The sequence below is a fragment of the Canis lupus genome, chromosome 20 (assembly GCF_048164855.1).
Source record: "Canis lupus baileyi chromosome 20, mCanLup2.hap1, whole genome shotgun sequence".
NCBI lineage: Eukaryota > Metazoa > Chordata > Mammalia > Carnivora > Canidae > Canis > Canis lupus.
In genome coordinates, this window is record NC_132857.1 from 53237333 (window position 1) to 53255674 (window position 18342).

At 34.2% G+C, this 18342-nt stretch overlaps 1 long non-coding RNA gene across 11 annotated transcripts in view; it reads right to left on the reverse strand.

Moving 5' to 3' along the window:
• LOC140611969 (uncharacterized) overlaps nt 1-18342 on the reverse strand; it is a 317125-nt gene that overhangs the window by 169391 nt on the left and 129392 nt on the right. For 5 of the 11 annotated variants that reach the window (XR_012013313.1, XR_012013315.1, XR_012013314.1 and 2 more), the window contains exons 4-5: nt 11166-11250; nt 9950-10014 (exon numbers count right to left, since the gene is read on the reverse strand). This is a non-coding gene — a long non-coding RNA (uncharacterized lncRNA). Of the gene's footprint in view, nt 1-6318; nt 6468-9778; nt 10015-11165; nt 11251-18342 lie in introns of those variants that run through there. The other 6 variants (XR_012013321.1, XR_012013320.1, XR_012013318.1 and 3 more) reach the window with 3 other exon arrangements.

An 18342-nucleotide genomic window follows, 5' to 3' on the forward strand; every position in this document is an offset into this window, starting at 1 on the left:
ATTCCATTTATTTTATGGGAGCATTAAAAATGTTACCTCTTTTACAAACTTTTCTTTATTCCCTTAAATTGATATAATGTCTTCTTTTCCAACTTCTCATTTTTTTCCTAGTCTTTGTGTGTTTGCATTCAAGAAATATGTCTTATTTTGGTTTGTATATTTGCGTCTCTTTCTTTCTATGTGGCCTGTGAGCAACTTTTCAGAACCCTGCCTATCACCTCTCTAAACTAGAAAACAATGTCTAATACATGGACATTGTTTAGAAATTCATCAAAATCCATGGTGTCTAAGCATCAACCACCTACTAAAATGGCTAACAAATACTGGGCATTCATGGAAAATTAGCAAAGATTCAGCAGTTGAAATTAAAAGAGTAATTTGTACTATTAAGAAAATTATTTTGGCCTCTTAAATGACCAAAAGCATTTGACATACTCTAAAAAAAAAAAAAAAATGGAGAAGTAGCAAACAGTCCTCTCCTACTCTGTTTTAGGGCATGTAAATTGTTACAACCACTTTGGAGGCAGATTTATCAAAATTTAATGCAATTATAAATATGTCTCTCCCTTCATCAGCAATTCCACTTCTAGGAATTCATTCTATAGAAATTCTGGTATCAGTGCACAAAGATAAAAATATAAGGAGATTCACTAAGACATTGTTGGTGATGCCAAAAACTGGAAACAACCCAAACGTCCAGAAATAAAGTAATGGCTCAATGAATGTGACATATTCTCATAATAAATAAGATGCAGCTTTTAAAATAAATCGAATAGATCTCCATGTACTGATTTGGCAGGATGGCCAAAATATATTATAAAGTAAAAACACCACACCAACAGTATATATAACTCTATTAAATCTATCTATATGGATGAATGTGTAAAGGAAATATTCTGTAGACATATACAGAAAACTGAAACATAAACTGTCCTTGAGTTAAATATTAATTGGTCATATTTCTTTATTTACACATTTGTATTTTGCTAATCTTTTCAAATATATAATATTACCCTTATAATCAGAAAAAATTTAAAGACAAAAAATCATAGATTTTCTATTTGCACATGTAAAGTTATACACGTACAAAATTTAAAAAGCTTACATGTAAAGTGGAAAAATCAAATTGCAAGACAATGGGCACAGTGTGCTTCCAATTTAGTTAAAATAGGCTTATTTAGAAAAAAAGATTAGCAAGTTATAATAAAAACATAATAATTATTGCTGAAGGGATTTTGATGTTTATACTTTCCTGTATTTTAAAAAATTTCTATGACAGAGCTGTGCTGTTTTTATTACTGGGGAAGCAAACAATAGCACACCCGTTTATTAAAAAAATAGCTATTATTATGCATATTTTAGAAAGAGTTTGATTCTAATTTATTGTAATGATCTCATTGAAATTTTAGGGAAAATTTGAAGAAATCAACATACTTTTTAAATATCTTCTCATCAAATATTTATTTTAATCTATTCACAATATATCCAAAACTCTTTACATAAAACAAATCTCAATATAAGTATCAAATAATGAAGGTTAGCACACACGAATTTAGATTGCTGGTGTATGCTCAAGAAAACTGAAAATTATACTCAGCAATTTTACAAAGAAGTGCTTCTCATTTTTTTAATGGGGAAATGGAAGAGTAAGAAGGAAAGCGTATTGAAGATGATGGTGAAATGAATAAAGATGTTAGAAAATAAGTGTGTATATTCTATGCATATATAATGCACAAATACATAGCAATAACTATGTACCAATATTGTCCTAAGCACATTAAAATATTGAATTATCTCCTAACAATCCTAGGAGCAGCAATCACTAGAATCCCTGTCCTTTATAGATGAGGACACTGAGGCACAGATACATCCAGAAATTTCTCAAGATCAGGATATCCACTAAACACAAAGAAGTGTTAGTCAAGGAATTGGGTAAAATTGGCTACTGCAGAGCTCCTCAAGTAACCTTGATGCTTCAGGCTACACAGGATCTACGCTGTGGGGTCCCTTAGGTCACCCACCTCATCCTTTTCAGTCCCACACTATGAGTTTAACTGGCAGATGCGAAGCTTTCGAATTTGTAAAAATTCTAAGATTCAACCACCTTGAGGCATAATCCTAGCATATCTTCCTTTATTTAATGCAGCATAAACATGGACTATCAAAGTGGATTAATATTTTAAAGCAGGAGAGAAAGGTTCTTGTCTCATGAGGACAAGAATGAATCTCACGGACAAAGGAGAGCGAGTGACATGATAGAGTTTTATTTGAAAAGCTCTCAGGAGTGAGAGGGGTCGTGACAGGTTGCCTACATGGGCCTCCATGTAGTCCTTTATGTGGGACTGAGCAGGGACCTCATGGCCTTAAGTTCTTGTGACTTCTTGGTTTGAGTAAGGACGAGGGATAACATTTTTTATGGCCTATTTCTTCTTTGGAGTCTGGTTGTTCTTTGTGGCCACAGTGTGACTGACATAGAAAGCCCCACTTCTGATGCCCAGGGCAGGGTGGTCTGGTTTGTTCCCTTACCTCTGGTTTGTTATACCTCAACATTTCTGGGATTTTTGGTGAGCCTAATTACATAGCATAGCCCCCCTGTGTGAGCCTCGTCACAGAGTCCACTACCTACCTCTCCCCATCTAGCCCCACTTGTCTCTTACTCAATTTCAAGCCCTGTTATTAATGGTCTGCACCCAAACCTGCCATGATCAGGAGACCAATATATATATATATATATATATTTGTCCCTTTTTTCCTTTCTTTTCTAAATTATTGGACTGTGTCTTCCTCAATGTTTTTTTAGCACTACAATTTTTTTTGAGTTAGTCATTAGCTTGGGTAAGCCATTAAAACATTCATTAATACAATTTTCTTCTCATACACATTAAAGGTTTTGAAACAATATGTACAACATTTGAAGATGGAAAGACAAAAGAAATGATTTTCTAATGATAACATTTTTGTGACTATGGAATGTTTCTGTAGAAAATGGTCTTCCCACTGCTCCATAACACCTGCCACACAAACAAATCTTGATCATATTCTCCAGGAAATCTCACTGATTTATTTATTTATTTATTTATTTTATTCCTAGCAGAGCTACAACATATTTGTTAAAAAAAAAAAAGTCTTTTGATGCAGGGGAAAAACTGTTGCTAATTTCTATTTATATGCAGGGACATCAATATGAACTTGTAGACTGAGACTGTATCTGCTTCTTCTTTCTCTCTGGAACCCCTACTTATCTATTCCTTCATCCCCAATCTCTGCAAAACACACATATTTTATAAACAGACTGTAGACTAAAACTACCTGATTTGAAATCTACTTTCCTCTCATCTTGGCTCTAGTATTAGGCAAGTTCTTTAACTTCTTTGTGTCTTCACTCTCAAAACTATAAAAAGGGAATAATAATAATAATAATCATATCAAAGGTGTTTGTGAAGCTTGAATAACTTAATGTAGATAAAGTACTTGGAAAAGGTCCTGACACATTAGAGGCATATTGTGCTTGGTCATCATCATCATAAAGATTGAATCAAGCATCTTGTAGGTTACTGCAGTTCTATAGGACACTGATTGTTAATCATATATTTTGTTATAAAATTAATACATGTTCATTACTGAAAATGTCAGGAGATGCATAGAAACATAAAAAACAGGGCACCCCTGGTGGCCCAGCGGTTTGGCACCACCTTCAGCCGGGGGTGTGATCCTGGAGACCCAGGATCAAATCCCATGTCGGGCTCCCTGCATGGAGCCTGCTTCTCCCTCTGCCTGGGTCTCTGCTTCTCTCTCTCTTTCTCTCTCTCTCTCTGTCATGAATAAATAAATAAAATCTTTAAAGAAAAAGTAACATAAAAAACATAAAATTTCCCCTCTATTTCATAGACATCTAATGTCTCACTTTTTATATGTACATATTATATATGTTATATCCAAACATAAAAATGCATTTATTTTTTCTGATTATCAATCAATATAACTCAAAAAAGGCTTGGTTCAAGATTATGGACTGACTTCTAGCATCTACTTCCTTTCTTCGCATACCTTCCTATCTCCAAATTTCTTAATAGGGAAAAATATTTTTTAGATAATGTATTAATTAATTCATTTTAGAGAAAGAGCGAGTGGAGGTAGAGGGGGTAGGAGGAAAGGGAGAGAGAGAATCCCAAACTGACTTTTCACTGAGCTCAGAGCCTGATGTGACTGAATCTTATGACCCTGAGATCATGACTTGAGCTGAAATTGGGTTGGATGCTCAATTGACTGAGCCATTCAGGTGCCCGTGGAAAAATATTTTTTAAAAAAAAGTCTAAAAAAACAAGCAATGATCCCAACCCTATTATGATGAGCTATTAATAGACATAATTAGACATAATTAGATGTAAAAAGGGTTATAAAGAAAGAGAGAAACCACAGCCCTCTAGATAGCATATACAGGAAAACTATTGAGAAGGAGGAAATACACCCAGAGAAACTAAATATGTGGAATCAACAAATACACCAGAGAAGATAGGTCCTGTACTAAAAAAATGAATCCTGTCTCTCCAGTCCTAATGCCATTATTAACAACCAAATAGCAGGCCACCCAGACATTTGACCCTAAGATCTGTATGGACATGTGAGTGAGAGAAAAGCTTAGGTAACCTATTTCATTATAAGTCTAGAGACAAATAGAGGAAAGTTCTGTGATGGAAGGAAGAAATACTTGAAGTCCTCCAAAATCAACGGACAGTCATTTCAAAATCTGGGGGACTGTAACTCTGGGAGATAGTATGGAGGTTCCTCAAGAAGTTAAAAATAGACTAACCTAGGACCCAGCAATTACACTACTAGGTATTATCCCAAAGATACAAATGTAATGATCCGAAAGGGCATATGTACCCCTAGGTACTTATGATTTAAAACTAAAAACCCCAGGACTAATTAAAGTTAAGTTAAAACAGAAGAACAATGGGCAGCCCCGGTGGCTCAGCGGTTTAGTACCACCTTCGGCCCGGGGTGTGACCCTGAAGACCCGGGCTGGAGCCTGCTTCTCCCTCTGCCTGTGCCTCTGCCTCTCTCCGTGTGTCTGTCATGAATAAATAAATAAAATCTTAAAAAAAAAAAAAAACAGAAGAACAAAATAAAAGCATTTACATCAAGAATGCAATAAGATTATCTCTTTCCAAATATATATCTCTGAAATAATTATTTAGGACCCACTGCAGCAAAGTGAAATAATATATAAAAAAGGGAAACATGTAAAGCTCAAGAAGCAAAACACAGAAGTCTAATAAAGCACCAAATGATTTCAACATTTACAACAAAAGATATCATGAACAACCTGTCTCTATCACAGATTAGGTAAATATATTGGACATAAATAAAAACTTAATAAACTTACTATATAAAAAGTTTCTTAAAGTAACAAAAGACAACCCAATAGATGTATTTTTAAACAGTTAATACAGCAATTAGGAAGAAATGCATATGACTATAAATTAGTGAATATATGTTAAAACTCAATAGTAACTGGGCAATGCAAACAAAAACATTATTTCATATTATTCCATGAAAATGGAAAAATCATACATGTGAGAGCATCCAAGGTGGATGAAAAACAATATGGTGGGAGCAAAACTACTTAATATTCTCAAAGATATCCACCAATATTCAAAATACACATGTCCCGGGGCAGCTGGGTGGCTCAGCGGTTTAGTGAGCCGGGGGTGACCCCGGGGTCCTGGGATCGAGCCCCACGTCGGGCTTCCTGCAGGGAGCCTGCTTCTCCCTCTGCCTTTGTCTCTGCCTCTCTCTCTCTCTGTGTCTCTCATGAATAAATAAATAAAATATTAAAAATAATTAAAACACATGTCCCTCAATCCAGGAACTACAGTTCTATGTGTTCACCCTGAGATATACATGTATATACGAGGATATTAAGTTCTGCACTAATTTCAATAACCAGGTATTGGATGCCACCTAAGCATCTAAAAAGCTAAATTTAAGTATTTAACAAGTTAAATTCATGATATTTCATTATTACAATAGAAGGATTCACATAAATTAGATCTGTATGTACTAAAATAGAAATATCTTAAAAATGTCATGGAGTGAATAAAAGGAATTTGGAACCAAATATCTACTTTACATCATGTAAAACAAACAAACAAACAAAAACTTATATTTTTAAATGTATACTTAGATATGATCAACTAGTGATTCAGATCAATTTCTTGCAACAGGAAATAGTAGTAAGATTTGCATAAGCAATATAAGGATTTTTATTCTAATTGAGAGAAATGCAGATAGAAACCATTCAGTATTAGGACAATATTAGCAAGAATTCAGCACTTTTTAGGTTGTTGGGGTTTTTTGTTTTGTTTTTTGTTTTTTTTTTTTCTCTTATGTGGATCTTGTCATCCATTGTGCTTCCAAGACAGGCTGCTGCTGCCTCGATTCCCCCCAAGCACCTCAACAGAACTCTAGACAGGAAATAGGGAAAGATAACAAATAGGTGAAGGGGAGTATGCCCCTGGATGTGTCCTACTTTAAGAAGTTTCCCAAAGCCCAACCAACATATTGATTTCTGCTCCATTCTATTAACCAGAGGACATAACACCTCTGTCTGCAAAGAAGCTGAAGGAAATATTTTTTTCTCTATCTTGAGAGATTGAAAAATGGATAGATAACCTGCAGTCTCTCCAGGTTTTAAATTGTATATAAGAAAACAAGTAGAAAATAAAGGGCTGGGCAGTCCTAACAATTAACATCAGTTGCATGTGGGAAAATACTGGGGTTAGAAGTCAGGAGGACAATGGTAAGTGTCAAGACATCAAGAAAAAGTACTTTGTTTTTACTCTGCATTTTGTCGCTGAAAAACTTTGCAACAAGAATTGATTTTTATATTGCTAGTACAAAACAAATAAAAATAAACAATTACTCATATCGTAGACATTTTGAAGGCTACAGAAAAAATCGATAAAGGTAATTAAAATCACCCAAAACTCCACTGCATTTCGATAGTTGTATGTATAAACTTAACATTGTAAACATGTGCACACACAGATAATGTATATGTTGGATTGGATTCGTTAAAAATAAATACAGAAATGGCATAGGCATTAGAAAGAACATGATACACAAAGGTTCTTGATAGCAGGTAAGAAATTGCCTTCCTTGGCAATTTTTCTTAATTAAAAAAAAACACTCTCTATTTTCAACTCTTTTTAAAGATATAGAGATGTATCATTCAAGTCTTTTGAAAAAATAATAATCATTATGTTACTTTAAGCAATTTTGCTTTGAAAGATGTGTTGGTTTGGTAATTTCATATATAATTCCTCACTTGTGTAAATAGGTAAATAATTTTAGTTAATAAATAATATGTGATTACCTTAAATATTCGATTAAGTGAAATCTCATGCTATCAGATGCATGTCACTTTTTTTTTTTAAGATTTTATTTATTTATTCGTGAGAGACACACACACAAAGAGAGGCAGAGACACAGGCAGAGGGAGAAGCAGGCTCCTTGATCCCAGATCCCGGGATCACACCCTGAGCAGAAGGCAGACACTCAACCGCTGAGCCACCCAGGCATCCCACCACTTGTTTTTGTTTTTGTTTTAATTTTAAAGCTTAATTTTGTAATATCAACTGCAAGGGTTTGTGGAAGAAATTTTAACACAGGTTGTCATAAACAGTTGTGGTCATCTTAAAGTACATTGTTCGTCCCAACACTGGGGTATTTTTCTCAACTTTGGTCTCTAAGCTTGGGACCAGTATAAACGGATAGATGGCATTATGATTAAAGTATAGCAAGGTATTGGAATCACTTGTAGCCTATTCTTTCTTCCTTCCTACACTTGTTCTTTTAAAACTATCTGTTAATGATTTATTTACATTTTTCTGTCTCTTAGGTTAGTTCTTTAGACTTCTAAATATTTCATTTGAATAAGAGATGTGAATGTCTGAAAACAGAATTGGAAAGATGCACTAAAATTCTGTCCTATTTTCATCTGTCATCATACCCATCCTCATCACCCACTCCAAGCATCAATAAATAACAAATGGACTGCAAGAGCTTAGCCCAAGAATTGTATTTCTACTATTAACCTAAGAGGTGAGGATTAACTTAAAGCCAAGATAGTTTGGAGAGATCATGTATCTGGGCAATTTTTTGTCTGCCCATGTGTGGATGGATGATCCTGGTAGGAAACGGTTATCAAGGAATAGGTATGAATAATAACTATGATCTGTTCTTGGCAGGATAGAACAGACTGGGCAGCTGGTACATGTTTGATTGATATGTTAATTAACCTTAAGTTTAATTATACATTTTAGTTTTTTGATTTTTCAGGTAGGAGGCATGTGTGTGTATTTATCTGGGTCTGTCGACTGTTTATATGGAAAAGACATGGAAACCTAAGCCATTTCTTTCTATTGTAGTCATTAAAACAAAACAAAACAAAAAAAGTAGCCCTAGCAATGCAATGGGCTTGGAAAATATTTACCACATATTTATACACCATAGAGAATGTTATCTATATTTGCATGTGATTATCCTAAATTTAACAAATATTTTATTTCACATAACTACATTTAATCAGTATACATAGAAACAGTAAAGAAAATAGGCTCTGACCCTGATTCTTGACCGTCACTATTGTCTCAATTCTTGATTTTAATAATGGGATTATTATTGTTCTGTGAGATACAATGTTCTTACAAGGACATTTACAAGTGTTATGAGGAAAATTTTAACTGCTTTAAAAGTTGAAAGCATAAAATTCTTGACAAGAAATAAGTATGTGTATTTTAATTAATTATCGATAAATCATGTTTTCATCAGTGTTCCATATTTTGAGTAGTTTGGAAGATTAAAAATATGATCTTTATCCTTCTTTGATTATTGTCTCATTCACAATTTTTAAATTATACCCAATAATTTCATGATCCAATAAAACACTACCAAAAGTGATTCACTTTTTATCTTTTAAATTCAGATGGCGTCTTCAATTTCTACTGTAAATGTTCAGTTAATGCTTTTATCTCACAGGTGAGAAAGTGACATACTTTGCCAATACTATATTTTTAACATGAGTTCAGTTACATCAATAGTATTATAATTAATGATTACATCATGCTTTGGAAGGGAAGTACAGAGAAGGTTGGTATTAACATGCACGGCACACCATTGTGATATCAATACTCATTTTACTGTTCAGATTTTTTTTAAGCTAATAGCTGTCAAAAATACCCATTATAGGCTAGTCTATAATTTGTAGAAGTCAAGTAATACATTTTTTCTGAAGGTATAATGGATGCTCCATGGAGCAATTATTTTAGAAAGACAACTTCATCTCAGCTGTCTCGTGCCAGCAGAACTATTTAAGAGCCTGAGATGCATAATTCAGCATGGAAGGGCTGTCAGAGTTGAGAATACCTTTAAATTATAAAAACTTAGCACCACGAGTCAGTTATAATTATAATGGAAATGTAGTTTTCTGTCATTTTATCATGGCAAACATCTCTCAAGAAGCAATTTCGCGTGTTAAAATATTTTGGCAAAGTGACTTTTGATTCCAAGGGGATACAGATTATCTGGTTTTATACCTGAATATTTTTCTTACAAATTGAGTTTAACAGCCTGTACTGCTAAAGATGGCAAACGTAAGAGTATTATTAAAATCCCATTGGAAAATCTCAGGGAGACCATAGGCTATAGTAACTCACCAAGGCAGGTCCGGTTATGCACAAAAATATATTATTTTAATAGCAAAATATGACAGGCAGTTCTTCATCTGACATCCAATTATTTTACATAGCAAATATCTGAATATAAAAACCGTTGCCATTTTAGACCGAGTCCCTTTCCCTAGCAAGTATTTTCATGATTAAAAATTAAAGAAGCGATACTTCAAGATCTTCCTGGATTCTTAAGTTCATTGCTTTTGATGACTTACCCAAATTTTCTACTCTCCAGGTGGTAGCTCTTGTCTTTTTCCTGTTCTACAAAGCTTTTACTACACTGGAAGAGTAAAAAGAAATAAGGGTGTGTGTCTGTGTGTGCGCATGTGTGTGTTGAAAATAAGCCACAAAGGAAGAGCACAGTATCACAAACTTCAAGCCTTCCTGGAACATTCAAAAAATGAAATGTTTACATGAGCCCAGAGTCCACAGTTCTATTCTACTATCTGCAACAACAGGGGTTATGCTGAGCACTCAATTTTGCAAACTGCCCTTAAAAATACTTCTCTAGGACAGTGAGTATATTTAGGAACTTTGTTAGCATTTTTCTCATATTGGCTGTGACAGTAAATGATTATTCTTTTTTTCTAAATAGTTTGGATGAACTTTAGATGCTTGGTTCATTTCCAGAAATGAGCCGGCTGATATATTTATTGAGTCTCTGGTACATATATCACCTTTTCACTTCTGTGTTTCAACCAATATGAAGATAATTTTACATTACTATTCAAAATATTGGATTTGTTCATTTTTAATAAAACTGAGTTTAGCCAGAACTAAATCCAATTAAAATAGGTTGAGGAAAATGAGAAAAAAAAATGCAAACTTGATTGTGTTTCAGGTCAGCACATGTTTTTTAAGTGCATTATATGTCTAAGGTATTTTTCTAGCCACTAGGGATATATCTATTAAAAACAAAGACATGGGCATCTGAGTGGCTCAGTGGTTGAGCATCTGCCTTTGGCTCAGGTCATGAACCAGGGGTCCTGGGATCGAGTCCCACGTCGGCTCCCTGCAAGGAGCCTGCTTCTCCCTCTGCATGTGTCTCTGCCTCTCTCTCTTTCTGTGTCTCTCATGAATAAATAAAATCATTAAATAAATAAATACATACATACATACATAAAAAGACAAAAAGTCTTTTGATCAGGTGGTTCATATTATCATTTAAAGGAGAAATAGAAAATTCAGTTGGGTAAAATCCCTGTTTCAGTTGGGTAATCTTAACTTAGATTATTTTATCATAAAACTTCAATATTTTCTAGAAACGAACATATAATTCAATAGAACTGGAGAGTTTTACTAACGTTCTTGAATTTTAAGAGTTATAAGAATATAATTACCCTGATATCTATGAAATCCTGAAAATAAGGGTAAAATGCATATCTGAAAGGAAGCAAGAAAGGAAGAGAGAGAGGTGTATTGTGTACTTACTTTATGCTAGTTGCTTTAACTTTTATTCCATCCTTGAATCCACATAATAACATTAGGAGTGCAGTCTCCATTCTTCAGATAAAAACTAAGAATCATAGAGTAACATTCTCAGTAATTTGTAGGATTAAAAAAAAAGTAATTAAATCTAGGTATTTTAAATATATAAATAATAAATAAATAAATAAATAAATAAATAAATAAATAAATAAATCCAGGTATTTCTATTCTCCAACTTCTACCAAATTATTTTTAGGAAATCACAGATCAAACAACCTGAAATGCTATTTAGAGAAATACATTAACTCATTTCTTTATCTCTGGAAAGAATCCATTCTTCCTAAGCAAGATGAATTCTCCAAGAGAACACTTTATATAAAATATTGCAATATTATTTTTTTTTTACATCCGGTACATATACTTCTCAATTTTGTGTTGAATGTTTGCTTAAACGCGTGCAGGTGCATACACACACACACACACACACACACACACACTTACTGAAAAGCCTATCATCAAGGATTCAAGTTAATTTCGGAATGCCAAATCTTTCCCCTTGCCCCCTACTTTGCCTATCATCATTCAAGTTAATATATACTTGCAATTAGTAACTGAAAAATTTCCGTATTAAGTTATAGAAAAAAGGTATAAGTGATGCATTCTTCTTGCCCAGTATGATACAGTTTTATAGATATTTTAATGCACTGATTTCTTGATTATTACCAGAATTAAATGTATTTTGCTGAAAAATTGAGTGTAGTTATGGTATTATATTATTGTATCATGGAGGTAATCATTATCAGAAAATAAAGAATAATGCATTATAGTAATGCACTACACACATGATTACTTCTCTGTAATTCTGTATAATGCTTAAATTAATTCCAAGCAACTTCCTAATTTTATTTCACTACAACCAGATCACAAGTCACAGGGAAGTAGAATATAAAACTTAACCAATATTTTATTTGATTCATTTTGACTGAATCATGAACTACTATAAAGCATGAAATTTCTGAAAACGTTAATTGCTTGAGAAGGAAACTTAATAGTTTGTCTTTGATGGTCACTGTGAATAAATGAATGGAATTCACAACTGACAGTAATATGGAAAGTTCTATTTATAGGTAGTGAGGTGGAAGAAAATCTTTTTTAAAAAATAAGGAAAAAGGAGGCAGAAGGAAAAAAATGGAGAGAGGGCAATAAAGAGAGGGGGACAAAAAAGAAGTAAGGAGTTAAAGAAATTTAGGGGGGATAGACATGAGGCAAGAAGGGAGAAACTGTGTGTGTTCAGCAGACTGGAAAACTAAATAGGCAAAGTTCTCAGTTTTGCTTTTATATTTACCTTTTTTTGTATTCTTCTGTAATATAACAGTTCAAATGGAGACTTAAAATTAATGCTATAAATACAGCCTTTTAATACAATGTTACATTGTGCAGAATAGCATATTAGGTCTTTCTAATGAGTCAACAAAATTTCTACATTGCCCTCTAATACTCTAAAATTAAGAAATTTAATAATAATTAATAATAAATATATGCATTTTAATAGAGGGAGAGTTAGTTGTACAACGTTTATGATCCAGGCTTTGTATTTAGCTCAAACTGCGAGGTAGGGTGTTTGTGCTGTAGGATCCTATCAACGATACTCTTCCTTTAGAAGACGCGGGGGCATTTTGAAGTGGAGGCATAACTAGAGACAGCCTTCCCAGCTTTTGATCCAAGCAGAGGATCTTGCTTCAATTTGCTAATGTAACCTTCTCCATTTCTCTCTCTTTTTCTCTCCATCTCTCCCTCTCTTGATCTCTCTCTCCTTTCTCTGATGTAAAGATCATTAAAATAAAGTTCAACTTTTTAATTCAGAAGAATTAGGTATCCTCATTTATGATTCTATTTCTGAAGTTATTAAGTATAGAGGTGAATACATTTTTGTATCTTGCTTTGTGAAACTCATCTCTAAAACGATTTCATTTATTAGAGAGAGAGGAAGAGAGAGAGATTGAGTGAAAAGGAGAGGGAGAGATAATCTGAAAGAGACTCCACACTGAGCACAGAGCCCAACGCGGGGCTGGATCCCACAACAACATCACAACCTGAACCAAAATCAAGAGTTGGACACTTAACTGACTGAGCCATCCATGCACCCCTGCAATTCATTTTAATGTTATAACTAGGTGGTTACATTAACCATAAAACATGTTTCACCACAGTTTATTTAGTATTGTAGATGCCATATATTGGAAGTTTTGGAATAGCAAATGATAAAAATAGCAAAGACAGCAAAGACATATTATTGGTATGATGAGAGACTGGTATCTAAATCGTAGGAAATTCAGAGGCTAAAATGGTAGAAACTACCTGAGTGGTACCTTATTTGGGGTGTTCCACTACATATCAGAAAGCACTGCCCTCTTATATGATTATCATTATAATCTACTGTACTTTTCTGTTTAAATAATTTAGGCACTTTCAAAGTTTCTATCTTCACAAGAGTATTTTTGAATTTTTTGAAGTGCCAAATAGTATATGTTCAAGTAGAAAACTTGCAAAACATACAAAACAAAAGCACAAAGGCAAGTATCCCCAAGTCACTTCATATCCCACTAATCTCCTCAATGCATTATATACAGTCTTCTAATTGATTTTCTCCATGCAAGTATTATGTATGGAAATGGATTATGTTTCTATCTATCTGTATGTTCCTTACATATCTCAGAGGATTTTAAACTGGAATTTTGAAGTACATGGAGAAAAATCATGAAAATAAAATCATACTTAATATCAGCATTTGAATAGATGCCAAGAAACAGAAATAGCATTTTACTGTTAAGTGGCAAACACTGAGAGAAATCAACTCCCAAAACATGTTCAAATAATAGTGTGAAAATGGGATCCAATGGGGATGAGGAAGGGAGTGAAGGTCGGAGAGAAGAGAGAAGATGGCAACATGTATAAAGCTCGGACTCTTAGTTTACCACTTTTTTTTTAACAGTGTCTGATCTAAAGACACCATTCTGTAAAGGAAGTGGCTGAGGATTCTCTGTTGTACTTTGCTTTCCATCCCAGTGTGTTCCTGGACTTCGTAGCATGATGCTTAGAATTTTCTCTCCTCCCAAGTTCCATTTCTTTGCTTCTCCCCGTACACATCCACTTCATAACTCTACATAACTTTTTAATATGAATGTACCGCAAACTATAAATATCTAACTCCTTTGTAGCCTGAGGACTGGTAAAACAGTTATGGGGGCTGTACTAAGGGAACAGACCCATCTAAAGAGAACTCTGTGCCAGTCGAATGTCCTAAAATCAGCAGTTTTAACCTGAGTTTCATTTTATTAGGCTGTGTTACAGCCAGATCCCATCATAGCCAGGTCCAGCCTTTCCCTTTCTTCCTCTTTTCAGGGAGTCTTTATGATCTAAAAAAATGTCTTGGTCCAATATTCGTGAATTCTATTAGTGGAGGCATTCTTGCACTTACGTCAAGTTATACTGCATATAAATGGAGGATAAAAGGATTACCAGATTATAAATCAAATGAGAGTTTCTGGCAATATAAATCTCAGCTATGTCAGGCTCTTGTGTTAATGGAATTGTAGAATTCCATTGGCCAGTAGGAATTTAAATTCTGTGTTAGAGACCTCACTAATTTTTCACAGGACTTCCTCAGTAAAATATCAAAAAAATAAAGTGGGACGTTTGCAAGCAAATTTGTATCAGGTCTTTAAATTGTTTTTTAAGTTAGTGCCAAAAATATTATCGGCATTTGAAAAGGTATGATAATACCTATATTATACAATTCTAAAGCTGTCTGCTTTAGAACTTATTTAGCACTTAATCACTCAAATAAATGCATTCAAATTGTGTTAAATGCCAACTAGATAGTATATTTAACATTGAGATAGATGAATGTGATTTGACCAATGGATTGCAATCCAATAAGATGGTGTCTGGCTCAGTCAAATGAAAGAACTACTTATGTTCAAGCTAATCAACCAGCTCAGTCAGATAACTATGGTAAAATTTGTGTTTGTGATTATCCCGTTTTTATATACATATAACTGCAGAATTAACTAATTGTTAGAATTAACATGGTTTAAATAGCTGTGTTTGGTCAAGTGGTATATATTTATCTCTAAATATGTATCTAGTATCGATGGACATGGTAGTATTAACTGGGTTCATTAAAATTCATATTTAATATGTGGTGGTTATATATAAGAATGAATTTTTAGGTGGTGAAAACCTTCTTTTCATGCAGTAACTTTCAAATATTAGTTTTTCTTCACAGCCTGGGTATATTCTAATATATTGAATTTTAATTCCTTTTTGAGACTAATATTTGTTGAGCATCATAAATGGGCACAGAAATGTGCTAGGTGTGGAGTTATGAAGCATAATAAGGTATTGGATCTGCCTACCTATGCAAATGGGAGAGCAGATTATTAAGGTCACCTTTAATAGGCTTTAAAGGAATTATTCTTCCCATGTAAGAAGTGATGATCAAAAATGATGTCTCTTTTACTCAATATTTTATCCAAATTTCCTGAAGATTAAGCGTATGACAACCTCTGTCAATTTGCACATGATCATTGCATGATATCATTCAATTTTATTTGTCTTAATGTACTTCCGTCTTTATTTTTCCCTATGATTCTTGACGCTAGACAAAATGTAGGGGTACCATATCATATGTCTGACCCAGATCCTCTAGTGCTTAAGAACAGGGCCATAGATGTGAAAAATTCATTAGAGGAGAAAATAGATCTCAAAATAAAAACTTTACTGACTCCTTTCTTCACAGTATCTGTTTAAAATATTTTTAAGACTCTGTTTAAAAATGCTTTTTTTTAAATTTGGGCAGAAAACATTCAATACTTTAGGTTCCACGATGAGTTGTGGATATAAAATGCTCTAAAAGAAGAGACTGCCCTTGACTTAGTGCTCTTCTACATTATCTCAAGTTCCAAAGCACTGTTCCTCAAAAACGGATGCTTGAAGTCAGTTACCATAGTTTAAAAATATTTTCAATGCATTGAGAAGTACAGATTGTACTTTAGCAGACTTTAAATGAGACTCCTGACATGGACCTTTAAGAATACACCAGACATTGTACATGGAGAAAAAGAAGTGCGAACCAAGGAAAAAGAATAGGCAACATCATGGAGGTAGGTGCCAAATTATGGAGAATTGTGATATCTGAAGGAGTCATCATGTGGATGGAACAGGAAGGGACATGTTGCAATTTATATTTCACAGAGCTGTCTCTGGAAACAATATAAAATGGAAAACTGAGGAACTTGACTCAGAGCAATTGAGCAATTACTGCAAGAATTCATGTAAAAGATGATAGAGTCTGACAGCTGGAGTGAGCATGGAAAAGAGTTTTGTGTTTTTTTTTTTTTTTTTTTTTTTTTTTTAGAGTCAGTTCTAAAGAGGAACGGAAAGACGGAAAGTGATGCTTTCATTATGGCTCTATGCTATCACCTGTTGCTGTGGGAATGTACTTGGCATAGGATTTAACTGAGGTCAATATCCTGATGGTAGTGCTTATTAAATATATAACTTTGTACAAGTTATTTAGTCTTAAGTTTTGGTTTCATTATCAAAAATGTGAAGAAGACAGTAATAAATTCCTAATTCATAGAGTTTGGGAACATGCAGAGACTCCACAAATGGTAGCTTTTATTTATTTATTTATTTTTTAATTTTTATTTATTTATGATAGTCACACAGAGAGAGAGAGAGAGGCAGAGACACAGGCAGAGAGAGAAGCAGGCTCCATGCACCGGGAGCCCGACGTGGGATTCGATCCCGGGTCTCCAGGATCGTGCCCTGGGCCAAAGGCAGGCGCTAAACCGCTGCACCACCCAGGGATCCCCAAATGGTAGCTTTTAGATATTGGATTTTTTTTTCTACTATAAGCATCCAAACCTGGACAGTGGTGGTGAGAAAAATTACAACTGTTTTTAAACTTAGTATGAATATTTTGACTTTATCACATTTTCAGTGACTTTTCCATCTTATCGTGTGTATGTGTGTGTGTATGATATATATGATATATGAACTTTCACTAAATAGAACATATATATATTAAATATATATAAAAGCTGATTGTGATCTATAAAACATTGGAGAACAGCACAGGTTGTATGTAATGGTGTCATTTGGGCTCAAAGTTGGGAGCTCTTAGCTTTGGCTACATATTAGATTCACCAGACACTTTTGAGAATAAAGTTCCTAGGATAAAAACCAAAAAAATACAAATATCTGCAAACGGAGTACAGGAGTCATTATTTTTAGATCCCAGATGATTCTAATACACAGCTTATATTGATCACTACTGCTCTAAATGTTCCAAGTCAGCACTTCTCAAAATTTAAGGTGAGTAAAAATCACCTGGGGAGGTTGTTGAAATGCAGATTTGATTCTTTATGTCTGAGTGGAGTCTGAGAGATTCTGTATTCTCAAAAAGATCCCAGTGAATGTCTTATAACTGATGGGTGGATCCAACTCTGAGTAGTGAGGATCCAGATGATTGAGATTGGAGAGGCTACTGTAAACAGGAAAATCCTCCTGAAGGTTGGGTCAAGAACAGGTTGTAGGTCAATGGCTGATGAAGGATGGGGGCTCCATTTCAGATAGGCAGATAAGGAGGAAGAAAAGTCATACATGAAGGAGACACAGAGAAGTATACAGCACTGATACACAATTAGACTTTTGAGGAGCAGTAGACAATTAAACTGTATCATAAAAAATGTCAGACAGACTGAGACCTTGAAAGCTCTGGAGAGGTATTTAGGCTTTTACTTCTGATTTAAACAGAAATTTAGAAGAAGCCTTACAAACACATTAAAATATGATCAGAAGAACTGGGGTTTGGGAGGGTGCCTCCCTGGGCTCTTGTTTATGTATAAAGTCAATTAGAGCTGAGGGATGGAGTAAGGGATGTGAGGGGTGGGGAGTAAAAAGAGTAAGGGATGCTGCGGGTGGGAGTCTTGTCCCTAATAATGAAGGGCCTGGGGCAAGGGTACAGATGGAAGGGAAACTTTTTAAAAAGTAGTCGTAATAGTGCTAATCATAAATTTCATTAATTGATTTTTATATGACAGGCACTCTGCTAATAGTTCTGATTATATAATTTCATTCTTATAATAGTCCTATGAGATAGATACTATTGTCC